This window comes from Perognathus longimembris, chromosome 18 (assembly GCF_023159225.1).
Source record: "Perognathus longimembris pacificus isolate PPM17 chromosome 18, ASM2315922v1, whole genome shotgun sequence".
NCBI lineage: Eukaryota > Metazoa > Chordata > Mammalia > Rodentia > Heteromyidae > Perognathus > Perognathus longimembris.
Window position 1 is genome coordinate 14,530,080 of NC_063178.1, and position 10,797 is coordinate 14,540,876.

Here is a 10,797-nt window from a genome sequence, read left to right on the forward strand (position 1 = left end):
TCTTGTTAGAGAACAAACTGTAGCCGAACAAGCACCACTTGGTACAAACAAGCCAACATGGTCACAAACAAAAAGTACCTGGCAAGGTCTGTGTTTAGGTCTCTATACCCAGGTTCTGACCTTGACAATGTGTCTTAATCTTGCCATCGTGGACCAAACAATTGTGACGGATGGCTTTGTTTTCACTGTGAGTTTAGAGTGGTCTGAGACTGCCTAAATTAAGTTTTGGTGTGAGCTGCTCGTGCTCCAGCCTTGAATTTAAAATGTGTTTGACACTGGTGGAAATGTGAAAAGGATGAAGGACTTAAATGAACATACAATTCAAAGCTTATTGCCAGAGTTCCCTGAATTTAAGCCGAGACTTGGCCAAGCAGAAGCCATCCTAAGGGTAGTGTGGCACAGGGTATTTCAGGATTCCTTTCTTCCTTGCCCATTTCTCCCTTCTCTACCTTATTATGAGAGTTTTAATGATCCCCATCAGAGTTTAGAGAGCACATCATAGCCTGAGGTACCCTCTAGTAGCAAGCAATGTAGAATTACTAGAAAATCCCTGTTCCTTGAAACTGAGTGCCAATAACAAAAATACAATGACAATTCGGTGCCTTCTAAAATTCGGCATGGCTGACCATATCATCTCTTTAAGGACAAGTTATTTATACTCACAGATCTTTGGAGTCCATGGTAATTTTCCTAAAACCAGAATTTTAAATAATGGTAGAATGTTTCTGTTTCCTAAACCTAAGTTCAGGGTTCTAGTGTATTTCTATGAGATGATTGATTTGTTGTTGTTACTGCTGCTGTTGTTGTTCCATCACTACAAATACTCCCAGAGCAAAATCAAAGAGCAAATCACGCAGGAATCTTCCTTGAATATCCATCATCCACTGACAGGCAATTTTGAGGGAAGAAGAGAATCAGCTGGGATGCTGGGATGCTGTGCAGAGGCTGGGAAGATAGACGCTATGGACACACACGGAATCACCCAGGATGTCAAGTTTATGTGCCTGAAGTCTGTGGCCACTCCCACCACTCCCCATTTTCAGAACCCAGGCTGGAGGGTGAGGCCACATCTCCCTTTCTGTGATACACTCAGAATAGTGCAAGTCTGTAGTTCTCTTTCCTCTCCTAAGCTGGAAGGAGAGGGCCCTAAGCTGCCCATCACTAGTGTAGTCTGGGCCCATCAGATCACACTTCTTGTGTGGTCCCTAAATTGGGTGTGTGGGTTCATGCTTGTAATCCCATTGCTTAGGTTCAGATTGATGGAGTAGTGATTCAAAGCCAGCTGGGGGAAAAAGAAGTTTGGGAAAGTTCAATCAATTAAAAAGCTGGTCATTGTCCAGCCTCCAATAGTTCACACCTGTAATCTAGCTACTAAGGAGGCTGAGATTTGAGGATCACCGTTCAAAGGCAGCCTGGGCAGGAAAGTTCATGAGACTTTTACCTCCAGTTCATCACACACACACACACACACACACACACACACACACACACACACACACGGAGTTGTGGCTCAAGTGGCAGAACACTAGCTATGAGCAAAAACAAAACCAAACAAAGCCAAACCTCAGGGACAGAGTCCAGGCCCTGAGTTCAAGCCCCAAGACAGGAAAAAAAGAATGCTGAGCATGGTTGCATGCTATTATCAGTTATACAGGAAACATGAATGGTAGAGTCACATTCTAAGCCAGCCTAATCATAAACAAATGTGAGGCTGTATGCAAACAAAAGCAAAAAAGAGTGAAAGGCATGGCTCAAGCAGTAGTGTCTGCCTATCAAGCACAAGGTCCTGACTTCAAATACTAGTGCCACACACACAAAGGAGAAAAATGGTTCAGTCTAAAAACTGAAATCAAGATTCCAATCTCTAGATTTGAAGTCTAGATTCAAATTTATTTCTGGAGGTAACAGTTTTCTCTTTCCATAAAATAGGACTAAATATAGCTCCTACCTCATAGGGTCTAGTGAGGCCACTATGGGATACTTCCTTCTCATGAAGCACCTGGCACAATTGCTAGGAAATACTAATGGCTCATCAGCATGGTCATCATTGATAAGTCCTTCTTCTAACATGGCATCAAGTTTTATGCACCTAAATTTGGTCTTTCTTTGGTTTAAGAAAATGTCTTTGGTGAGAACAGAGATTCATACACACCCATATATATGGGTGAGTGTGAGTGTATATTACTCTCTCTCTCTCTCTCTCTATATATATATATATATATATATTATGCAGTATACTATATTACTATATGTAGTATTATATGCACTATACACCCTGGCTCTGGAGGTATAGTTTAGTGTTAGAGTGCCTGTCTAAAATGCATGAAGCCCAGGACTTGATCCTTAGTACACAAAAAATGCATATATAGATGTGTATGTGTGTGTGTAATTTATATTTATTTTAAAGCCTCCAAAACATCTACCTGCTCTTCATAGATGTCCAGTGTGATTTTTACCATGATTTACTTCTAGCACAGAAAATGGTGACTTGGAGGCCCTGCCCTGGTTCAATTCATTGTGTTCTTCCTTTCTTAAGGGAAGTTTCAATCAAACTCATCTTGACGTCTTCTCTTCTTCATCTCTTGTGAGACCTGTTGTATTTCATGCCAGTTATACTTATATATAAGATTGAATATACTTATATATAAGGTTGAATAATGGAACGTGGCTGAGAGGAGCCTAGCTGAGATCATGGTTGTTGTCATGCCTTGATTTCCACTCAGAAACAACAACAAATAGCTCAGCAGACTCCAAGACACCTGCTGAAGAAAGGAAAACAGCCCTGAGGGCACCTGCTGGCCAGAGGCCTGGCTTGGTTGAATATGGTGGGGGCCCATCCACCTGCATTGCTAGGAAGGGCTCCACAGACAGTGGCCTACTGTGGCAGTTAGCACGATGCTGGCATACATGTTTTAAATCCTGGCATACATGTTTTAAATCCATATGCAACATGTGAGAAATTTTGAGATACTGGAAATACTCCTAAATCTAGAATGGTCTTGTTCATCTTTGCTCCTTTGGTCTTTGAAATGTATTTGCAGATCCTTCCCACTAGGACTTTTGTTCCCACATCTCCTACTGTAACATTCGAGTCTCCAGGATGCATTTTGTACCACACAGGCCTCCCCCACCCCAAGCTGCCCTTTAGTCCACTTTGCAAATGCCTTTTGTCTCTCTTTCTTTGTTATCATACATTCTTCCACCTCCCAAAGTCATGCTGGAAAAAATTTTAATGTCCTTCCCTTCTCCCTGGCCCCAAAATGAGGGTGCTTTGTTTAGCGGAAGACCCATTTGGGTTCTCAGCAAATCTCATGCAACAATCTCAGCTTCACACAGGACTTGGGAAGCATGTAGGATTTTTGCTTTAGGGGCTAGATGCTTCCATTGGTCATTAGCATTGCAACCCCAGAGTGAGTGCAGGCTCACTCTGAAACATGACATAGTGTTGGTGCTAAAACCAATTTCAGATACTTGATTCAAACCTTTGGTTTCATTTTAGAAACAGGCCAGCAACCAGTTGCCATGAGCTATACTGTAGCTGATATACCTGAAAGCACTTTGTGATAGCCCCAGGGTCTTTGAAAAGCCCCAAGAATGTATCTACATTCTTGCTGCCATCAGTCTCATTTTATAGATGAAGAAATTAGCTGGCAGAGAGGTCATTTAACATGCCCAGTGTTGTAGAGCTAAGGGATACCAGCTTTAAAAAATGTGCTATTGTTCCTTACATCCTACAACCTCTCCAGAGAAGAAACTGATGCTGATAGAAGTTGAGTTCATGTCCTAGCTCTAACTTACCTAAAAAGCAACCTAGACCCCATGCTAGATGTTCTTTTATTCCGTGTTGGGGAATAACCTCAGAGCAAGCACGCTAACACTGTCTCCAATTTCCTATTGCAATGTGTGTGTGTGTGTGTGCGCGCGCGCGCACACACATGTGTGTCTGTGTTTGTGTCCTGTGGCTTAAACTCCAGGGCTGGGCACTGTCCTTGAGCTTTTGTGCTCAAGATAGTTCTCTACTACTTGAGCCACAGGTCCACTTCTGGCTTTTTTGGTGCTTCATTGGGGATAAGAATCTCATAGGCTTCCCTGCCTGGGGTGGCTTTGAACTTTGAGATCCTTGGATCTCAGTGTCCTGAATAGCTAGGATTACAAGTGTGAGCCACAAGCTCACCAAATTCTACCTCAGTTTTGCCAAATCTGTAAGGTCTTGGGTGGCCATGTGAGGTTAATCTGCTAGTCCAGTCCAAGTTAATTTTTCCCTATGAGGGTCTATGTAATCTGTGCATCACCCCCTCACCCCGCCCCGCCATTGTCTGCTTTGTTTCTTAATTGTTGATTTGAAGGCATAGAAAGGCAGTGCTTAGAGGACTGAGCTCCCATCTATCCCTGAATAGCCATGCCTGCATTTCCTTATTTGAGGAGCAGGAGATTCAATGCGTTGTAATCTCCCTGAGTACTGACCACTGAGTATAAGGACTCTGCCCATTGCAAGTGGAGGCATTCACATTCTCCACTGCATGTCAAACAGCACAGAGCTGAGAAATTATTGAAGTTTTTTACGTTTGAAAGTCTTATTAGGGAGTGAGGGAGGAGGTAACAAACAGCACAAGAAATGTACCCATGGCTTAATGTATGTAACTGTAACCCCTCTGTACATCACTTTGACAATAAATAAGTAATTATTAATAAAAAAGAAAGTCTTATTAGCATACATGGATTATACATGGGATTTTATTATGATATTTATACATACACATGTGATATACTGTAGCCAAATTCACACTGTCTATATTCGTTTATTTCAGTCCTACCCCTTTGAAAGTTGTAGTAAGGTTCATATATATATATAATATATGATATGTAATATATATGATAATATATTGCATAATTACATAATATATAGATATTACATATCATATATGTTACATACTATATAATGATCACATATATAATATGTATGTTATATATGTGTAATATGTTGTTGTATATTACACATTATATATGTATTGTAATTTATTTTACATATAATATATGAACATATATTATATATTATAATATATAATTGTATATAATATATGGAATAATATTTTACTCTCATATATTATATATATTAGTGTGTTTATGGAATAGCATTTTCACACCCATAATATTTACCCCATCATCCTCTCTATCTCCTTCCCCCTCTGACCAAACTTCTACTTCAAATACTTCTCCTTTTATAATCAGGCATTAGCATATTATTATTATTTCATTATATAGTATGTCCTTCATCTCACTTAACATGGTAGAATCTCCTGTTTCACTGATTTTTCTGGCAAGTGACATAATTTCATTCTTCTTTATAGCTGGCTAATGCTCTGTTGGGAATATGTACCACACTGCCATTATCCGGTCAGTTTTTGGATAACTAGGTTGATCCTATGGCCTGGTTATTATGAATGGTACTGCTACAAACTTGGGTGTGAAGAGATTTCTATTGTATGACTATAAAGTTGGAGAGATTACTTGACAATAATTTGGAAACTCGGTTTCTTTGGAGCTCGATCTCTGTCAGGAGTTAGGAACAGTATGTGTTTGTTATCTGAACTTCAAAAGGTTGTACAAGGGGTTTACACTTTACATGTCCATCTAAGTGTCCAGTACTTCTTGATCATAGTCACCCCTTTCATCATTCTCCCCATCCTCTCTGTGCTTGCCCACAGACTCACTTCACATTTCCCACTTCCTTCATCACACATGTACATTGGGAATTCTTGCTGTACTTGTTTCCTGTTCACTTTTCACTCATCTACCTCCCTTTTCACTACCCCTCTACTTATGATCTTGTTGCAGAAATAGTCTTGTTAGTGATTCCACCTGGGATGTTGTAAGTTGATCAGTAAGTACGGCACACTCTTTTTTCATCTTTTGATCAATACAGTAAGAAAATTCACCCAATGTTCAGTGCGAAAGGAATCTAAAAGATCTCAATGTGCTTATGGTGGTGAAGCAAACTGGTCTCATTTTGAGTTTTGGATATATCAACTTTTAAATTTGTCACTGTAATGGGGACCCCCCAAGGGAGGGGACCACAATGTAACGGGGTCTGAGGGTGGGGGGATCCCCCATCCCTCCAAGAGTCCACCACTCAGAGACAGTCTCAAGTAAAAAGATGGATTTATTGGGGAAATAAAAAGTATACTGACCGGCCAGGGTCACTGCCCAGACTTGGGAGCTGAAACTGCATGCGTAAAAAGCAGGCTGGCCGGCCATGGCCGCAGCCCAGACTTGGGAGCTGGAACCACGCGCCCCGGGCCACACTCAGGGTCGGGTTATAAAGGCAAACACCACATGGTCAAGCCTGGTGGCCAATGAGGTTACAACACTCACAGAGCATGCCAGGTCACATGCAGGTGGCTAATGGAGTTACAATCTGTCTCACAGTATCTGTTTGAACCAACCTATCATTCTAGTTAGAATTGGCACATGGATTTGGCAGGGCTCACCTGATGCAGGTGGATACGCCTACTCATAGGAGGGCACAGGTTTAACCTTGAACGTTCCTTGAAACTTCCATGCTTCAGGTGATCAAGCAGTTTACACAATCTTATCAGAGCAAAGGGGAACTTCCCTGGATAGGGTGGGGGAGATCTTAGTGAATATGGAGTTGGCTTCTGCTCTAATCTGACCTGGAGTCAATCTGACGCCCCTCCACAGTTAATAATGGCACTGGCCAGATCTGACCTCCCTATTACAGTCACAGAAAAATGCTTGGTTATCAGGCCAGTTAATCACTCCACTGGGACAATCAAAGAAAAATATTAAAATGGACTAGATATCAAAATTTACATAAGATCCTCAGAGCGGGACAACCTAAGACAGGCACACTCTTGAGTAAGGCAGCCACCTGCTAATAAAACAAAAAGGGGGAGATGTGGGACACGCTCAGAACTAGCTGGCCCCGCCTGTTTTCCAGCCCTGGGGCCACGTGTGGCTAAGATGGTGCCTGGCAGTGAACCCGGAGGCGGTTCTGTGGGCAGTGAAAAATCAGGCTGCCTCTAGGGTTGCTCCCCGTCCCTTCCTCCCCTTGACGGACAGCTCATGCCTCCCCTTACAGTCCCTAGATAGGTGCACACCCCTCCCCTTCCTGCCGATCTTAGACCTGATTGGCTCCTGTGCCTTATATTAGTTGCACACACTTCCTCAATAAACGAGATCTTGCATCAGAAAAAAAAATTCACCTGCTCAAGAAAGAAAATATTATGTAAGGTGAGCACCAGAGAGTCATACATGTAATCCTAGCTACTCAGGAGGCAGAGATCTGAGGATCGTGGTTCAAAGCCAGCTCCAGAAGATAAACCTGTGAGACTCTTTTCAAAATCCAAGCCAGAATGTGAGGCCCTAGGTTCAAGCCCTAGTACCAACACGCACGCACACACACACACACACACACACACACACACAGAGTATTCTGTGATGGCTAGACCATCCTAGGCAATAAGTTCAATATTGTAACAAACATTGAAAAGAGTCATGAAATGAAATTTCTTTGGCTTGTTTTTTGCCTTACAAAAGGAGCAAGGTCATGTCCATAAAGGGACATTAACTTCTACTTGCCAGGTATTGGTGGCTCATGCATGTAATCCTAGCTACTTAGGAAGCTGAGATCTGAGGATTGTGGTTCGAAGCCAGCCTGGGCAAGAAAGTCCATGAGACTCTTATTTCCAATCAACCAATGAAAAACCAGAAGTGGAATTGTAGATCAAGTGGTAGAATGCTAGCTTTGAGCAAAACACTCAGGGACAGTGCCCAGGTCCCAATTTCAAGCCCTAGGACTGGCAAAAAATAAACAAGGAAAAAGAAGATGCAAGGATAGAGGCATATGTAGAAGTTACTCTTAAATAATAAACCTTATTAGTTCTTCTTTGTTGGATTTGATTTGCACAGAATGTGGTAAGTGCTTCACATAAGTAATTTCCATTTTAGAGATGAGCACCCTGAGTCTGAAAGTTTCAGTAACTTTCCCAGGGCCACACAGCTAGTAAACAGCAGCACCCCCCATGATTCCCAAGTCAGAAGTGCCGGCCACTTCCTGTACTCCTCTGATGAGAGACTGACAGGAATGGTAAGACATCCATGCAAGGAAATTTTCTGAAGCATGATGTACTCCTCGCCTAATCAGCATACCTGCACCCAACCTGCTGCCCCAGTCAGGGAATGCTATCATTAAAGGGTTGGGGGTCAGGATGGCCTTAAAGTCCCCACCATGTCTGGGAGCTGATGCTAGTGTAAAGGCATTTTGGAGAATGTATTTGTGTTGCGAAGACTCATAAATTCTGCTGCATACAATTTAGGTTTGGGAGACACTTTCCTGTCTATTTTTGGAGCTGTTTTGGGCTTTGTCAACCCAATGTGATATGCTTTTCTCTGATTTCTAGGTCACTGTCACAGCACTCAACAAAGGGTGTGTATGTGTGTGTGTGTGTGTGTGTGTGTGTGTAATAGACTCAGGACTGAACTGAGGGCTTCACACACATTAGGAAGCCGTGTGTGTGTGTGTGTGTGTGTGTGTGTGTGTGTGTGTGTGCATGCTGGGGCTTCAACTTAAGCCTTGAGCTCTTGTTTAGCTTCTTTTGCTTGACTCTATCACTCTACCCCTTGAGACACGCCTCTACTCTTAGCTTTTTGCAAGTTAATTGGAGGTAGGAGTCTCTTGGTTTTATCTCCCCAGGCTGGCTTCAAACTTAGATACTCAGATCTCAGCCTCATGAATATCTAGGATTACAGGCATGAGCAACTAGCACCGAGTCCCCTTCCTTTAAAAAAAAAATTAAGCCAGGCCCTGGTAGTTCATGCATATAAGCCTAAATGATTGACATAAGCCTAGATTATTGACTGAGTTAGGTTTGTAAACTGCCTCTGACATATACTTTTTATGTTCAGATTACTGAACAAATTCTTTAATTTCTCTGAGCCTAGATCCCATCCTGATATAGTACTTTTGGCCTTGTAAAGTTAATCTGACATAGTTCCTTCCATATAATAGAGCACTCAAATTATAGCTATTGTTCTATTCTTACTTCTGTTCATATTTTTATCTGCCTGGTGACTAAAAAATGAATAATGATTCAATTGGATTCATTCGGAATTCACAGTAATAATATTAGCAACATTTGGTGAGCACGTTCAATATTTGGGGCCTTTCTGTGTAAATAATAATCAGTACTATCTCACTGAATTTTCAAAACAACTGTAGTTTCTGGCACTCTATGTGTTTATTATCATAGAAAAAGAGAAATACTATTATTTCCCAACTATCAGCCCAGAAAATGACAGAATGATTAGCTAACGTGACCAAATCACATAGCTAGAGTATGGTAAAGTTGGATCCTACCAGGTGGATGCCTGCACCCCTCCCGTTTAAGTGGCATGGCAAACTTCAGTTTTCCCCACTGGTTGCACCTCAGGATGGAAATAAGGAGAGTGAGTCCCCTTTGGAGTGGTCCTCTCCTTTGCCTTCTTTGCTCATGTTCTTACATAAGTTACTTCCAGTCCCTAACATCGAGTTCTTTCTCTTCATCTGCTTGGGTGGTCCTTTGCTTCTACAAAGACCAACTTGGCTGCACAGGTCTCTCTTTCTGATCTTTTAGGGACTGTAAAAAGTTGCCATTCTCTCTCAAGAAACTTGCAGTTAAAGAAACTTCATTTCTACCCCTACTATCAACGCAGTTGCTTTAGGTCAACCCAGATCAGAAATATTCCTGCCTTTTTTCTTCCTCTCATTTTCCCAGCATATCCCCCCTCTGCACTACTCCATACATCATTCCTCCCCAAACCCTAACAAACACATTCCAGAAAATGTGCCTTGGTGTTACATACTTAATACAGGAGAATTGTGGGGACACGTGTGACCTTTTAGGCTGCTTGTATCCAGATTGGGCAAATTGACATGACCCCAATCCTTTACCTTTCTTTCTGAATAATCTTCAGTTCATGCCATTGCACAGAAAGGCGTGTTTGGATTTGGAGTCTGTTATTTTGATCCGTATGATAAGAAAATCACTATCATTTGAACCCGCAGCTTGAGGGGCTTGCATTTCTTTTCAAGTACGATAAGTTCTTAAACACAAGTGGGATGAAAAACATATTGTGCCTCCCTCAGGGACTATTTAAAATGTAAAACATAAATATTTCTCCTTTGAATGTACTTAACTTAGCGGGCCTGTCTCTGGTTTGTGTCTCTCCAGTCATCACATGGAGATGATGTTTGCTGTTCCTTCATTTAGCAGAATCGAAGGGAGCCAGGGACAGGAGATCAGTCCTGCCGCCTGTTCTGCCCCGCAGAGCACAGGGAGGTTGCCAAGTCTCTCTGATCACATAATGTCTTTCAGATAAGGCTAATGCTGCTGACGGCCTGGCCTCGTGTTTGTGTTTTATGGTGACAGATTCGCTGGCTCAGAGTTGCCTGTTGCAGTTTCTCTTTTGTAGGGGAACATTCTCACTGAAAGCCAACCCATCATGGGAGCCCACATGTCACCTCTCCCAGGCAGAACCTGGGAGTTTGGATGCTCAGAGCCCTGGTCAGACCATCCTCAAATTCCCTCCAATCCTTTCCTGGCCCGACAGGAGGGAGAATTAAAGACTATCTAAGGAAGCTGGGTGTTATTAACTCACGCCTGCCATCCTAGCTACTCAGGAGGCTGAGACCTAGAGGATCACAGTTTGAAGCCAGTCCAAGCTGCAAAGTCTACCAGGCTGCATATCTAATTTACAAACAGTAAAGATGTGGCTTAAGTGATAGAATGACAACCATGA